The sequence below is a fragment of the Lissotriton helveticus genome, chromosome 1_1, assembly GCF_964261635.1.
Source record: "Lissotriton helveticus chromosome 1_1, aLisHel1.1, whole genome shotgun sequence".
In the NCBI taxonomy this organism is placed as follows: domain Eukaryota; kingdom Metazoa; phylum Chordata; class Amphibia; order Caudata; family Salamandridae; genus Lissotriton; species Lissotriton helveticus.
The window spans coordinates 96,730,631-96,747,513 of NC_136057.1; the positions used below are offsets into that span (position 1 = coordinate 96,730,631).

The window sequence follows — 16,883 nt, forward strand, 5'->3', positions numbered from 1 at the left end:
GTTCCCATGGGGCACAGGGTCAGCGCTGATTTGCATATCGCCATTGTCTAACCCAGGGTGGTGTGGAGTGAAAAAACGATGGATTTGGGCCCAGATCTTTGGACTGGGGTGAATGTGTGACATTGATCCACATTCTGTCCATCACTGTTGTGTTTGCAATTACCGCTCTAAGTGTACTGGGGATGCTCAGACGTGAGTCCCAGGCACTCCACACCACTGGAATCAAGCTAGCCGGGCTGATGAGAGGTGTTACCTCGAAACCGGGCCGGTCCTAGGATGCTTGTTTCCGTTCTGGGAAGGACATGGCTTTTGTAGTTCGGACTGGACTGTTCCCATGGGGCACAGGGTCAGCGCTGATTTGCATATCGCCATTGTCTAACCCAGGGTGGTGTGGAGTGAAAAAACGATGGATTTGGGCCCAGATCTTTGGACTGGGGTGAATGTGTGACATTGATCCACATTCTGTCCATCACTGTTGTGTTTGCAATTACCGCTCTAAGTGTACTGGGGATGCTCAGACGTGAGTCCCAGGCACTCCACACCACTGGAATCAAGCTAGCCGGGCTGATGAGAGGTGTTACCTCGAAACCGGGCCGGTCCTCGGATGCTTGTTTCCGTTCTGGGAAGGACATGGCTTTTGTAGTTCGGACTGGACTGTTCCCATGGGGCACAGGGTCAGCGCTGATTTGCATATCGCCATTGTCTAACCCAGGGTGGTGTGGAGTGAAAAAACGATGGATTTGGGCCCAGATCTTTGGACTGGGGTGAATGTGTGACATTGATCCACATTCTGTCCATCACTGTTGTGTTTGCAATTACCGCTCACATGAAGTGATGTCACATAACATTTGACTATGATAATGTCAGAGGAAGAGATATTAGTGAAATTATAGGAATGATGAGTACACAGGTAAAATCCAAATCATTAATACAGAAATCTAAATTAACATTACACAGAATGTATAATCTGTGCAGCCGTCAAGGTGAAATATTGAAAATGTAGCGTTATCAAAATGTGGGACAGTGGGTTTGCTGAACTCTATGAAGTGAATAGTGTCTCTCTCTTTAGTTGTAAGCGGCTACTCCGCACACAGTGGAAGTACGAGCAAGGTCACATATGGAGTACTAGGACCCTCTCCCGTCTCCCAGTGATAAGATTCAGCAAGGTGTGAGTGAGACTTCAGCAAAACCGCTAAATGTGTGAGTGTCACTCATGATGAATGAGACTTGAATGCTCTGATGTGTGCATGTCGGATCTGATGTCACTGCGGAGGCAACAAATGCAACTTGCCTAACAGTGCTACGAAGTCCTCCTGCAACCGCACATTGATGGTGCGTGGTCGAGGAGTGACTTATGCTGCGAGAGAGGGTTACCACCTTGCTGGTATATTATAGGCGTGGCATGGCCAGTATTTTAATGTTCCAGCCAGTACAAAAAGTAGGAAAATAACCTAACGCTGGTATTGTTTTTTTCAATCAGTGCAAACTTAAAATATCAAATATAAGTAAAAATCACTTGTTCAATGTGTTCTAGAACTGCCTTAATGAATCATAACTGATAGTTAAAGTAAAGAAAGACCGCAAAGCTATGTTAATAAATAATACAAACAATTTTACACAAAGTCCTATTGAAGAATAATATCCGGGCCTTTGCAAAATCTTAAAACATGACCAAGAGGTGGTAACTCTAATAAGAGCCTGTATGAAGAAGTCTGACATTAGTTAGTGCTGGAATACCCTCTCATCCTCAGACCCGGCACCGTTCACTCACTGCCATGACACCATCCACTGAGGGAGAAATCTGTGAGAGTCAGACCTGATGGTTCTGTCTTATGAATTCATTGAGACTGTAATCTACTTCATCTTTCTTTATTTTATAAGTGAAACGTTGAAGGGAGTGAGGTGGTAAACAATACAGACAAATGCAAAACTTAATTTGGGGCAAACCGTTGAAATGCTGCTTGAGTATACACAGCCCTAACAAATATAAAGAATTACCCACAGAAACAGGGAAATTAGAAAAACGTTGTCTAGATTTATTTTAGCAGTGAGTTGCATACACATTTTCATCTATTTAATGAAATTCAGGCTGTCATTTCTAATTCAATCCTGCAGACTGGAGTCGGCGGTTCCATCAGTGGCCACCAGAGGGCGCTCCTCGCCTGCTGATGAAACCACTGAGCTGCACATTGGATGAAAGGGAGAAGAGTTTCCTCTTCCGGGTCAGCGGCGGCAGAGATAGCACCAGCAGCGGTGGTGACATCATTTCCTGTCTCTCTTCGTGTGCTGCAGAGGAGGAAGGAGCCCTGTCTGGGGGCAGCTACCTCCATCTTCAGACCCCTCAAACCCCAGATCTGCCCCTCCAAACCCCCCCAGGGGGAGGAGAGAGCCTGGACACGTCTGCACAGGTCTCTGCTCAGGTAGGAGATTGTCAGCACCTTCTGCTGTGTTTGTAGAAATAGACTGAATAATCCTGGAGGGAATCTCTGCAGGAGCCGGGCTGAGCTGGGCTCGTCTATCCGGGGGCCCCTGGGGCTGACCTGGGCTCTTCTATCCGGGGACCCCTGGGGCTGAGTTGGGCTTTTCTATCCGGGGCCCCTGGGGCTGAGCTGGGCTCTTCTATCCAGGGCCCCTGGGGCTGAACTGGGCTCTTCTATCCGGGGGACCCTGTGACTGAGCTGGGCTCTTTTATCCAGGGCCCCTGGGGCTGAGCTGGGCTCTTCTATCCGGGGGGTCCCTGGGGCTGAGCTGGGCTTTTCTATCCAGGGCCCCTGGGGCTGAGCTGGGCTCTTCTATCCAGGGCCCCTGGGGCTGTGCTGGGCTCGTTTATCCGGAGGGCCCTAGGGCTGAGCTGGACTTTTCTATCCATGGCCCCTGGGGCTGAGCTGGGCTCTTCTATCTGGGGGCCCCTGGGGCTGAGCTGGGCTCTTCTATCCGGGGTCCCTGGGGACTGAACTGGGCTCTTCTTTCCGGGGCCCCTGGGGTTGAGCTGGGATCTTCTATCCATGGCCCCTGGGGCTGAGCTGGGCTCTTCTTTCCGGGGCCCCTGGGGTTGAGCTGGGCTCTTCTATCTGTTGTCCCCTGGGGCTGAGCTGGGCTCTTCTATCCATGGCCCCTGGGGCTGAGCTGGGCTCTTCTATCTGGGGGCCCCTGGGGCTGAGCTGGGATCTTCTATCTGGGGGCCCCTGGGGCTGAGCTGGGCTCTTCTATCAGGGGCCCCCCTGGGGCTGAAATGGGCTCTTCTATCCGGGGGCCCCTGGGGCTCAGCTGGCCTCATCTATCTGGGGATCTCTGGAAGAGAGGGGTGGCTTTCCTTCTGGCCCTGATGGTCTTTGTGGTTATCATTTGAGTTTAAGACTGTAAGAAATCTGCACACTGCACTTTATCTTACTGCTCTCTGTGGAATTTGTGCACACTGCACTGCTTTTTACTGCACTATGAAGAATCTGTTCACGCTTCCCTGCATCGTACTGCATAATGAGTAATCTGTGAACCCTGCCAAGCATCGTACCTCACGATGAGGAATCTGCACACATCGCCCAGCTTTTTACTACACTTTGTGGGAGATTGACAGAAGAGGATGTCAGTAAAAACGGCACTGCTTTTTGCTACCTTGTGAGAAATGTGTGCTCTGCTATATTACTAATCTCTGTGCACCGATAAAATCTGTATATTGCATTGCTTTTGCCTGCTCTATGAGGGCTGTTGACAGGAAAGCTAATGTGCACACACTGCACTGCTTTTTATTACACTGTGAGGGGTATTTAATATAAAAGAGGAAATCTGTGCAGACTCCTCTGCCTTTGACTATTCTGTGCAGGGTGTTTAGAGACCATCTGTGGTCTGCAAACAGAATCACTTTTTACTACAGTCCAAGGGGCATTTAAAAAAGAGAAAATCTGGGCACGCTGCACTGCTCTTTACTCTTCACTGGGAAAAACCTGTCCATACTGCACGTCCTTCTACTACACTTAGGGGCATATTTATTCAAAAAATCATGCCGCACATTCCTGTTTTTCCCTGCGCTAGCGCACAATGTTCTACCTAGCTCCTAAGCAGGCACCCCTGCTCCTTGTTGCAAGCGTGCGTGCATTGTAAACCGGATTGTTTTTGTGCAGAAAGGGGTACCTTCCTGCACAAAAGCATTCCCCTGAAGCCTTTTCCTCTTTCCATGTGTGCTGCAGAATCCAGCACAGATAGAAAGGAAGGAACGAGGAGGAATAAAGATATTTATCTTGGTTACACCGTTCAGGGGGATGGGTACCATTTTGACGCACTCCCAGGTCTACCAATGTTGGTGAATCTGGGAATGCGGCAAAATCTCTGGGGCGATGCGTGGGAACACCCACGCTCCTCCCATGGAACCCATCACTGGGGCAGAGTAACGCAAAGCAGCGATTTGCGCCGCGTTGCGTTACCCTAGATTTATCAGGCCACATATGGCCGTGCAAGGCGGGCTTGCGTGTCTTGATAAATCTAACTTAAGAGTTGCGTCTCTCTTGCGCTTCATTGTGCGGCTCAAGGCTGACCAACTCTTTGATATGCCCCTAAGTGCATAGGACACCACATATGGACATGCGAGCAGGGCTTGCGTGTCTTGATAGATCTAACTTAAGAGTTGCATCTCTCTTGCGCTTCATTGTGTGGCTCAAGGCCGACGCAACTCTCTGATATGCCCCTAAGTGCGGTATTTTCAGAAGAGATGACCTGTGCACGTTGCTTCGTTCTTTACTACATCACGAGGGGCGTTTACAGAAGAGGAAGTCTGGGCACTGCACTAGAAGTAGTGTTAGGACCACAGGAGGAAATCTATTTTACAGCAGAATGAGGAGTGGTTACAAAAGAGTAAATCTGTCCACTCTGCACTGCAGTTTACTGATACTTTGAGACGCCTTTACAGAGAGAATCTGTCAGTACTGCACTGCTTTTACCTATACTATGAGGGGCAGAAACAGGAGGAAAGCTGTGTGCAGTGCACTGCTGTGTATTACACTACCAGGGACATTTACAGAGGAAAACACAATGAGGGGTGTTTACAAAAGAGGAAATCTGTGTCCAAAGCACTGCTTTTCACTATATTATAAAGGGTACCTATCGATCTGTAAGGTGCATGGATGTTTACTCACAGTTCGAGAAGTGTTTAGAGTAGAGAATATCTGTTGACTACGTTTTACTCACACTACGGGGGGCATTTACTGTAGAAACATTTATAAACTGTACCACTTATTACTGACACTGATGGGTTTTTATTATACAATGGAATCTGTGCACATTGCACTGCATTTTACTCACACTATAAGGATTGCAGAAGTCAACATTGCTACACTGCACTACTTTTAGATGACAAAGGGACCGCAGCCCTTCTAGGACCGTAATTCAATCAGGTCCTCCGGCGCTACTTCAACCCCCATGAAACGCCCGACCGCGGCGCTCTATTTAACCAGACCGATGAGTCACGGTCTAACGCCCAACAGCCCGCCACCTTGAGGCCCGCACTCGCTGCACCTCAAGTGCATTTCAAGTACTCCAATGTCGCCGCACCACGGTGCTCCCCTTCAATTTTCTGACCACTGGAACTAGCTGACAACCAAGTCCTGAAGACGACCCCAAACAATAGAGGGTCGAAACGCCGTCGACTGTACAGCACATTTATTGGCGCAAATTCTACTATGGCTATTGCTTAAATGTGAATTGAACACTTAAGTCACTTGAATTGTTTACTTCACTAAGCCACCCACTGTATGATACTTGCACTCACACACTACTTGTGCTGTTCACGCTGTTTTCCCTACCACTTGCGTCGCTATCTCTCCCTTGCACACCATTGAGCACCAAGTATTTTATGGTTGTCATTTGATTTGTCTAAATGCAGTGCTGCTCCAACTGTATGATCATGACCCTGTTGTACTATTCCCTTTGAATACAAAATTAATAACAACAAAAGACTAATTGAATATCTGTCTCCTTTATTTCCTTACATGTAATGTTTTCAACATACATATATAATTGTCTACCAAATATTACCTGTTGGGATATTGTTTTTTGTTCAACCTTCTTACCCTGATCCCGGCCAGGTCTATGGGTCTTACTCCTGTAACACTTTACTATTGCATTGTTTGCGTCAGATTCTCCTAGTGCCTGACCAGTGTTATTGTATTGTTTGTATCATTTTCTCCTAGTGCCTGGCCTGTGTTATTGCATTGTTTGCATCAGATTCTCCTAGTTCTTGGCCTGTGTTATTGCATTGTTTACGTCAGATTCACCTAGTGCCTGACCAGTGTTATTGCATTGTTTGCGTCAGATTCTCCTAGTGCCTGACCAGTGTTATTGCATTGTTTGCGTCAGATTCTACATGTGACTGGCCTGAGTTACTGCATTGTTTGCATCAGATTCTCCTAGTACCTGGTCTCTGTTTTTGCATAGTTCGCATGAAATTCTCATAGTGTCTTGCCTGTGTTATTGCATTGTTTGCATCAGATTCTTCTATTACACGGCCTGTGTTATTGCATTTGTTAGACCTAGTACCATTGGCGTGGTTCTCCCTTCCTCTTTTTGACAGATTGCCTCTTCTGTTTTTGATGTTTGCTGGTTTAGACGCTTTGGGCACTGCGCTACTGCCATTCAGTGCCGCAGTGCAAGTGCTCCATGGAATCTTTGTGTTTAATTTGAGATTCCATGATTGGTGTATTTTATTTACTGTCAGGCCTTAGTATCGTGCACAGGGGTGCCCGGGCTTGTAAATCAAATGCTGCTGGTGGGCTTGCAGCACCAATTGTGCCACCCGCCGGAGCAACTCGTAAAGTATGACTCAGGCCTGCCACTGTGGAGTGAATGAATGAATGAATGAATAAAACTTTATTTGTGGTTACTCAAAACCATTAAATAAGACACCACGCAACAATAAAACATTAATTGTCAAGCCAAGGGTAAGGAAGAAAGCTTAAAGGTAAGTGAAAACATAAATATAATTAAAAACTTGGTTCGTTAGTCCATTTCTACCAGTCTCAAAGGTTTAAGAATCATTGTTCCAGGATGGTGACCTATTTATGAAGGATCATCAGTTTCTGGCGTGCCTGTTGGATGAATTTACTGAACACAGCTATGTCCTTCACTGTTTCCATTGTGAATAGATGGTAGACGGCCTCCTTTATAGATCTAATTCCGTGTCTAAGTAAAATTGGCTTTAAGTAAAGGTTGCGCTCAATAGACAACCCCGAGCAGCAAAATAGGATATGTGCGAAACTCTCTTGTTTATATTTGCATAGGCGGCACTCCGACTGCCTTGTCGCAGGTAACCTTGTGGGATAAAGGTCTTTAAGGGGGAGAGGATGTAATCTAAGCGCTAAGAGCCTATTTACTGCTTGTTTGCCCACTGCTTGCGTAAGATGGGGTTTCGAAATCTGTACTGTCTGCGGGAGGGTTAGGGACTCATGGAAGCCTTTTGCTTCCAATGCTTCCAAGTCAGTTGAGCGTTAACAAAGCCGAACCTGTCTTTTTGTCCCGCTTTTAATGGCAGCATATTTAATTAACAAGAGTTAATAGGCACGGCGCACTGCTGAGTTGATGGGTACAAAGATATGTTGAATTTCAGGGAGTTTTTAGAAAGTTTTTAGGTGCACCAGCAGGTGGCGTTACTGTCCGAAAACGCTGAATTCTAATTGACGGGTTGAGTGCATTACCTCACGTGTAGATGCATCCCTGCGTTTGGGCACACAATGATGGTTCGTAGTTGAAAAAACAACCGACTCCAGAGAGTGTAGTTTGCTGATACACTATTTATTAGTGCATTTTTAAATTGATGACTTCTCAATTTTTCAAATATATGTTCATTTTCTCATAGTTCATGGTTTGTTATTCAGTTAAAGTTAACCATGCAAGCTCCGATGCATTTCGGGCTGGAATTGCCCTTTGTCAAGGAGCGCTGTGAAATAATACAAAATTACGGACTCATCAATGATCGGCATATGCAAAATTCTTTACATTACATTACATCATCCAAGGTGACATTAGTGATGTATGCTTGTGAAAATGTGACATGCAAATGAATACGAGTGCAGTGACAAGTGTGTGCGGTGAGAACAGGGTGAGGGGTGTCTAGAAGGGAGTGCATGAAAAAAACGGTTGTGATTGAAAATATAATGCGGTAGGATCGAGGTGAAAAGTATCCGAAGATGGTGAGCCAGATTAAGAGTGGTGGTTTAAGAGTGGCTACTGGTGGATCGGTGAAGTGAACCATGCGAAGGTCAATGGGGCGGGGTGCTCAGGGTGTTGTGATGCGCTGATGCGGCGTGTTGAAAACGGTAAAACGGTGCCTCGTGTTAAGCGAGACTTACGTGTCAAGTCTAGGTCCCAATATGCGGGAGCCTGAAAATAATGGGCAAACGTTGGTTATAGAGCTCAACTAGGCAAACGCGTGGTTTGGATTCTTAAAGGCGGTAGTGAGACACTTACGGTTAGAGGTTGTTAGCGTCGCATGAGCGGGAGTCTTCACCTAGCGAAGGTTGAGGACGGCGGAGTCCATGAACTCCGCGAGGGATCAAGCGAAGTGTTCCGTGGGTTCGAGTTAAGTGAAGTGTGAAGCTAGAAAAGGGACTGGGGAGTGAGACGCCTAAGGGGCGGCCATTTTGGAGTGGAGTGAAGTGAATGGGAAGAAATGGGCAAAAAGTGCCAGGGTTAATTCGAAAGATGCACGGATCATGCAGAAGAATTAAGCCGTTGCAGGTAGCAATGTGTTTACCATGTACCATAGAGGTACTATAAATAACAACTGAATTCAAGGCGATCGTTGAGACCATATTTAATTAACTCAGGGTCCCAATTATCCACTGCAAAATTCAACTCTTCTTTGGCGGCGGTGAGGCTGTTTGACCACGGATATCCTGCTTCCAAAAAAATGTTCTTTCAGGGAGTTCTCTGGTGCCGCTTTGGTGAGGTAAAAGTATTTGCTCATTAGGGCCAGTTCTTCTAATTTTTGTTGTCTCAGCCCGAATTCAAGCCGCACTACGGTGTTTCTGGTGCAGGAGGGTAGATGGAATAGTTTTTTATAAGCCGAGCAATGTATTTTTTCCAAGGTGCTAGATAGTTGTCCCGGGAAAGCCTGCTGTGCGTAGTTCAATGATGGTATCAGCTTCGCCCTTACTACTCTTTGGATTGCTGTTGTTGTTGGGCTATGCAAATTTGCATGCAACTTCCCAAGGGCGTATAAGATGCGTTTCCCTTTTGCCCGTATTTTGTCCAGGTTGAACTCCCGGTCCCCCTGTCTCACTTAGCCAAACTTCCAAATAGTTGTATTGTTGTATACAGTCTAACATCAGCCTTCCTATCCTCCATTTTGTCAGTTTTTTGGGGGGAAAAGGCCCAAATATTATTATTTTTGATTTGGCTGCGTTCACAATCAATTAGTTTTTTGCGTTGTAATTATCCAAAGACGTTAGCGCTTTTTGAAGCCCGATTTTAGTATGATCTAATAATACCAGGTCGTCGGCTTACTGTAATAAGTGAATCTTGGTATGGGCAAGCCGAGGTGTTGCTAGTGATGCTCCTATCAAAGCTTTTCCCATGTCTGCGGTGTATAGGTTGAATGACATCGGAGCTAAGACGCATCCTTGCTTCAGGTCGCGATTAGTGTCGATTTTCTCTGTGGCTGCTGTATTTGAGAGTTTGATTCTAACCCACTTCCCTGAGTATAGAGATATGATGGCTTTTAATAGAACGGGGTCGATGTTCCAGCTTTCCAATTTCTGGCACAGAATGGAGCGGTCAACGCCATCAAAGGCCGCTGTGTAATCGATAAAACAGGCAAAAATGAGAAGAGATTTTTGTGCCACCGCCTTGTGTGTTAGATATGAGAGCGCTATGATATTATCCACTGTTGAGGCTCCTGGTCTGAACCCAGTTTGGTAAAAGGGCAGAAGGCCCTCCTTGTTGTCCCATATTGAGATGTCCACTAGTAGGGTGCTTGCATAGGCCTTTCCCTCAATATCAAGGAGAGCAATCATGCAGTAATTTTGTGGGTTAGATTTCGGCCCTTTCCTGAAAATGGGGTGAAGGAGCGACCCTCGCCAAGAGTCCGGGACATTCCCCGTCATTCGGCATTCGGTATATAGCACCGTCAGGTTTTCAGTCCAGAAGTCTGTAGCTTGCCTGAATAAGGAGCCTGGCAGGCCGTTGAGCCCTGGCGCCCCATTTGGTCTAATTTGTTTTAGAATTGTGTTAACTAGCTTTTTTTCGGAAAGGGTCGCCTGGCTCATGTTTTTTGATAAGTTGATGAAGTTAGTCAATTGTGTTGCATTCGCCAGATCTCTGCTTGGTACAATTAAACTGCCTTCCTCTTTTTACAAGGATTTCACATGGGCTGTCCAAGTGTCAGAGTCAATTGAGTTCTCCCTCTGTGAAATCCCTTCAAGTTGTTAAGGTATTGCCAGAACTCTTGTGATTTGCTGGGGCTCAATAATCCAAAAATCTTTATACATTTTGCTTCAATTTGCTCCCGTTTTTCGTCCCAAACTTGCTTCGAGTGTAATTTTACTTTTTCTTGAAGGAGTTTTTTGTCCTGGGTTGTCCCCGTTTTCAGGTAAACCCTTCGTTTACTTCGTACTTGCTTCGCACTTTCTCTGATAGCGGGGATATGGCCAAGGTTATACTTAGGATATAGTTTGACTTTGTTTGTTTTGATTTTATTTATTTTTCCTCCTTGTAGATGTGATACTAGATTATGAGCAAGTTGATCCCATTCTTCGATTGTGCCCCTATATGTTTCCTTTAATGTACCATCTGCCCATGCTTTTTTCTATTCGTCAAACTTGTTCGAAGGAGCCGTGCCCCATTTGATCCTTCTCACCAAGATATACTGTTCGACACAGTTTGTTAAACCTAGTTGATTTAAGGTATAGTGGTTGTCAGCTGTGGAGTTCAAAGTCATTATTAAAGCTGCATGATCGCTTTCCTTGCACTGTGCAACTTTATATCCTATCCTTAGCTTCTGTAACCGACAGCTTAATAAGATGTAATCTATTGTGGTATGATTATTATACGTTGGCAGGCAGAGAATTCCTGGAGAGTTATTTAGTAGTAAAGAATGGGCTGATGACAGTTGATAGACAAGCAGAAGGGCGTTAAATGCTACCGTTGCGGGAGAGTCATTACATTTGGCAGATTTTACCCCAATGTTATGGATATTGAGGTCCCCGAGAATTATCAGTTCCATGTGGGCAAATTGTAGGAGGAGGTTTTCAATATCGGCTTGTAACTGGGAAAGTTTATCCTTTGCTCCCTGTCCATGTGGGTTGTAGTAAACATTAATTAGCAATATGGTCAGAGGGCCTTTGCTTGATGATAGGCCTTTCAGAATGCCGGCCATGTACGAGTTTGATGTTGTTTTTATTTCCCGAAATTGTAGCTTCCGAGTGAGCCTGGTGTATACTGAAATACCTCCTGACGGTCTGCCAAAAATATTCTCCTTAACAGCTGGTTTATGGTATTCCGCAAATCCCGTTATTGAAACTGGTTTGATGGCCCACGTTTCTTGTATACAGATTATGTCTATTCCTTCATGGAACGGGGGGGTCACCGGATATTGTAATAAACTTGCGACTCCAGCTACGTTCCAGGACATAATAGTCGAATTCTGTCTGCCAGTTTTCTACATTTTCTTTGTGCCTAGTAAGTCTGCCTGCCGGTGCAGTGTACTATTCCTAATTTCGACGGTGCCGTGGTTAGGAGTTGTGTATTAAGGCCATGGGCACCCAGGACCAGTCTTCAATAGGGTTGTTTTGTATTGAGCAACTCCGACTGCCTTTACCCGGATTTGTGGTGACTTTAATTTGCCCATCGCTTGTTAATTTACTATTTGTTCCACTGATTTGCCCATCACTTGTTAATTTAATATTTGTTCCACTGTGGAGTGCCCTATGAAGCCTGGGGCTGCTGTGTGACTCGGCGAGTGCAACCACTCACCGGTCTGTGAACCTTCCCTTCACTGCATGTTGGTCACACCTAATGAAGATCTGCGGGCAGGGTGCGTTGTAAGTAGAAGGCTGGTCATGCCCTGGAGTGTGTGGCATGACCTAGTAGTGAATCACTCTGAGCGTGTTTTTCACTATTGTAAGGCAACCTGTTCCCCGTAGGCCAGAATGAGCAGTTTGGTTATAGCATCCTACAATTCTTACTGACTCAGGGAACCAGGTGGAGAGTCGAGTTTAGTATGCCTGCACTCAAAATGGTAAGATGCATCTTTTAGTAAAGTAGGTTTTACCATTCTGTGTTTGAAAATACCACTTTTAGAAAGACGGTATTTTCTTGCCTAACTATCCAGCCTGCTTCTGCTAGCGTGCGTATTGTGTGTCTGGGTTTGTGAGTGACAGGGCTGGGGGACTCCAGGAGGTAGGCTGCGACAGCACTTGACTGATTGTCCTGAGAGTGGTGGGAGGAGTAAGCACCTGGGTCTGAATAGAGCTGGGCCATCTTCCACAACGTTGGCTCCACTTCCTGTGGTGTGTCTAAAGACCCTGGCATGTAGAATGCACCTGAAACTGGGTTTGACCAGGCAAAGGACCCTCTGCCTTCAGAGAACAACGGATTTATGGGTATAAATACTGGGGCCCAGATCTTTGGAATCACTCTGGAACGAACAAGACAACCCTCTGCCGAGGAAGGGCACCTGGAGACCACAGGAGTTGTACTGCCCCTCTGCCTGAGCGCTGTAGTGGGTTGGCCTGTGGTGGTGTCTCTCATGCCAAGGAGCGGTAGAAAGGACCAAGGAAGAAACTTTCATTATCTTGCCGATTATTCCCTGAGGGCTAGAGTTGGGCTAGCCTCCTGTTTGAAGACGCAGGGATACCAACAACTTCACCTCCCTGTTTGAGCAAAGCTGGAACTGTTGTTTCAGCCGCTACAGAGGAACTCTGCAACTCAAGCCAGCTAATTTCGCCGCCATCTGCCACGAGACCGTGAGTGCTGCTCCGACTCGCATCGTAGACCGACACCTGCTGCTGGGCTGCAACCGGCTCTGAGATCGCCATCTGGGCAGAGCCGATCATCGACAAGAGTGACCAAGCACTCACTGACTCAACAACATCAGCAACAACCTGTTGTGCCGGCGCTGCCGTAACACCACCTCCTCTCCGTAAGAACCGAAGCCGCCCCCTGCCTGCATCCGCAGCTATGGTCCCGCCACATCGCTTTCCCCCGGAGCAAGGAACCAACTCTACCAATGTGCCACACGACATCACAGCTCCCTGACAACAAGAAGAGCCTTCGTTTGTTTTCTGAAAGGTACTGTTCTGTGAGAGTCTAGCTGTGACTCCCGGCCCAACGCTGTGCTCCTCGTAGGTAGACTGTACCCTGAGAAGTCTTTTGTGCATTGAAGCGATAACTCCTGTTGGTACTATCTGTTGCCAGAGACACTTGAAACTAAGAACCTATTTTTGAGTAAACCGTAAAGCATATTTGTACTGTGGATTTTAGCCGTTAAGGTCTTGTGTTAATTATATAAAGCATACCTATTTTTGATACATCCCGGTGTGGTGTCCGTTTGTAGTGGTCCATCTATATTACTGTATGTGTTCACAAATGCTTAACACACTGTCTCTGAGATAAGCCTGTCTGCTCGTGCCAAGCTACCAAGGGGGTGAGCAGGGGTTATCTACAGTGTGTAAACTCCCTTTCCCTGACGTAGACAAAGGGTCCCTACTTGACAGAGGTACATACTGTTACCAATTAGAGACTCCGGGTTCTAACAGCATTGTTTGCATCAGATTCTCCCAGTGCCTGGCCTGTGTTATTGCATTGTTTAAATCAGATTCTCCTAGTGCCTGGCCTGTGCCATTCCATTGTTTGCATCAGATTCTCCTAGTACACAGCCTGTGTTATTCCATAGTTTGCGTCAAATTCTTCCAGTGCCTGCCCTGTGTTATTCCATAGTTTGTGTCACATTCCCCTAGTGCCTGGCCTGTGTTATTGCATTGTGTGCATTACATTTTTCTAGTGCGTGGCCCGTGTTATTGCATTGTTTGCGTCACATTCTGCTAGTGCCTGACCTGTGTTATTGCATTGTTTGTGTCACACTATCTTAGTGCCTGGCCTGTGTTATTCCATAGTTTGTGTCAGATTCTCCTAGTGCCTGGCCTGTGTTATTGCATTGTGTGCATTAAATTTTCTTAGTGCGTGGCCCGTGTTATTGCATTCGTTGCGTCACATTCTGCTAGTGCCTGGCCTGTGTTATTGCATTGTTTGTGTCACATTATCCTAGTGCCTGGCCTGTGTTATTCCATAGTTTGGATCAGATTCTCCTTGTACACCGCCTGTGTTATTGCAAAGTTGCATAAGATTCCCCTAGTGCCTGGCCTGTGTTATTGCCTTGATTGCATCAGGTTCTCCTAGTGCCTGGTCTGTGTGATTGAATTGTGTCCATCAGATTCTCCTAGTTCCTGGCCTGTGTTATTGCATTGTTTGCATCACATTCTCCTAGTGCCTGGCCGGTATCATTGTATTGTTTGTGTCAGATTCTCCTAGTGCCTGGCCTGTGTTATTCCATAGTTAGCGTCAGATTCTTCCAGTGCCTGGCCTGTGTTATTCCATAGTTTGTGTCACATTCCCCTAGTGCCTGGCCTGTGTTATTCCATAGTTTGTGTCAGATTCTCCTAGTGCCTGGCCTGTGTTAGTGCATTGTGTGCATTACATTTTCCTAGTGCGTGGCCCGTGTTATTGCATTGTTTGCGTCACATTCTGCTAGTGCCTGGCATGTGTTATTGCATTGTTTGTGTCACATTATCTTAGTGCCTGGCCTTTGTTATTCCATAGTTTGCATCAGATTCTCCTTGTTCACAGCCTGTGTTATTGCAAAGTTTGCATAAGATTCCCCTAGTGCCTGGCCTGTGTTATTTCCTTGTTTGCTTCAGGTTCTCCTAGTGCCTGGTCTGTGTTATTGCATTGTGTCCATCAGATTCTCCTAGTTCCTGGCCTGTGTAATTGCATTGTTTGCATCACATTCTCCTAGTGCCAGGCCCTTGTTATTGTATTGTTTGCATAAGATTCCCCTAGTGCCTGGCCTGTGTTATTGCCTTGTTTGCATTTATTTATTTATTTATTTTATAACACTTGTAATGCGCACAGCTACCCACAAAGGGTTTCCCGGCGCCGGACTAGCAAAACACAGAACACAACTAAATAGAGAACAGTCAAAGGCACTTATTTGTCGAACAACCAGGTTTTAAAATTTTTTCTGAATTTCATGTAATTTTCTTCCTTGCGTATATGAATAGGCAATGTTGGCCAAGAGTTGGACCTAGAAAGGCAAAGGATCTTCCGCCCATTCTAGCCCGTTTGAACCTCGGCACCGCGAAATTCGCTGCTGTGCATGAACGGAGGTTGCGATTGGGGAGGTAGGGCTTAGCAAGGTCTTGTAAGTACTTGGGGGCAGTGCCAGCTTTGATTTTAAACAGGTAATTCAAGGTTTTAAAGCGAATCCGATTTTCAACCTTGAGCCAATGCAGGTCCCTAAGATGTTTAGTGATCCTAGCGGATCTAGGGATTCTGCAAAGCAGTCTGGCAGCAACGTTTTGCACCAGTTGCAAACGTCTTATTACTGCTTTGTTTGAGCCCAGGTACAAGATGTTACCGTAATCAAGCCGAGATGTCACTAAGGCATTGATTACGGTCTTCTGGGTAGTAGATGGTAACATCCAGACAATTTTGCGAAGCCATCTAAGAATGGTGAAGCATATGCCTGCCACTTTGTTGGCTTGCTGTATCATAGATAGGCTGTCGTCTATGATGACCCCAAGGTTTCTGACCTGATAAGCTGGAGGTGGGAGTTTACCTAATGACGTCGGCCAATGGGGATCACTCCAGAGATCTTTACTATTCCCTAAGAGGAGAATCTCTGTTTTCTCCCCATTTAATTTGAGCTGATTAGCCGACATCCAACTGAATATTTCATGAAGGCCTATTTTTAATGCAGATGGAGCAGACGAGTCAGATTTAGAAAGTGAAAACAAGATTTGAGAATCGTCTGCATTAGGTTCTCCTAGCTCCTAGCCTGTGTTATTGCATTGTTTGCATCACATTCTCCTAGTGCATGACCTGTGTTATTGCATAGTATACATCAGATTCTTCTAGTACACAGCCTGTGTTACTGCATTGTTTGCGTCAAATTCTCCTAGTGCCTGGCCCTTGTTATTGCATTGTTTGCGTCACATTCTCCTAGTGCCTGGTCCTTGTTGTTGCATTGTTTGCATCAGATTCCCCTAGTGCCTGGCCTGTGTTATTGCATGGTATACATCAGATTCTTCTAGCACACAGCCTGTATTATTGCATTGTTTCTGTCACATTCTTCTAGTGCCTGGCCTGTGTTATTGCATTGTTTGTGTCACATTCCCCATCCAGCCTGCTTCTGCTAGCGTGTGTATTGTGTGTCTTGGTTTTACGAGTGACAGGGCTGGGGGGACTCCAGGAGGAAGGGGGCGCCACAGCACTAGGCTGATTGTCTAGTGTGGTGGGAGGAGTAGGTCCCTGGGTCTGAATAGAGCTGGGCCATCTCCACAATGTTGACTCCACTTCCTATGGTGAGTCTGAAGACCCTGGCTCACCTCGACAAAGGAAGAAGACACGCACTGGTAGAATGCACCCAAAACTGGTTTTGACCAGGCAAAGCACCCTCTACCCTCAGAGAACAACAGATTTATGGGTATAAATACTGGTGCCCAGGCCCCAGATTTTTGAAATCACTCTGGAACAAACAAGATGACCCTCTGCCGAAGAAGAGCACCCGGAGACCACAGAAGTTGTACTGGCCCTCTGCCAGAGCGCTGTAGTGTGTTAGCCTATGGTGGTGTCTCTCGTGCCGAGGAGAGGTAGAAAGGACCAAGGAAGAAACTTTCATCATC

The 16,883-nt window shown here is 46.2% G+C and overlaps 1 protein-coding gene across 1 annotated transcript in view; it reads left to right on the forward strand.

Moving 5' to 3' along the window:
* Positions 1-758: 758 nt before the first annotated feature.
* Positions 759-16,883, forward strand: part of LOC144756244 (uncharacterized) — a 91,545-nt gene continuing 75,420 nt past the window's right edge. Inside the window, exon 1 of the mRNA XM_078645923.1 lies at positions 759-2,420. The gene's annotated coding sequence lies outside the window, so the exon portion shown is untranslated. The remainder of the gene's footprint in view (positions 2,421-16,883) is intronic.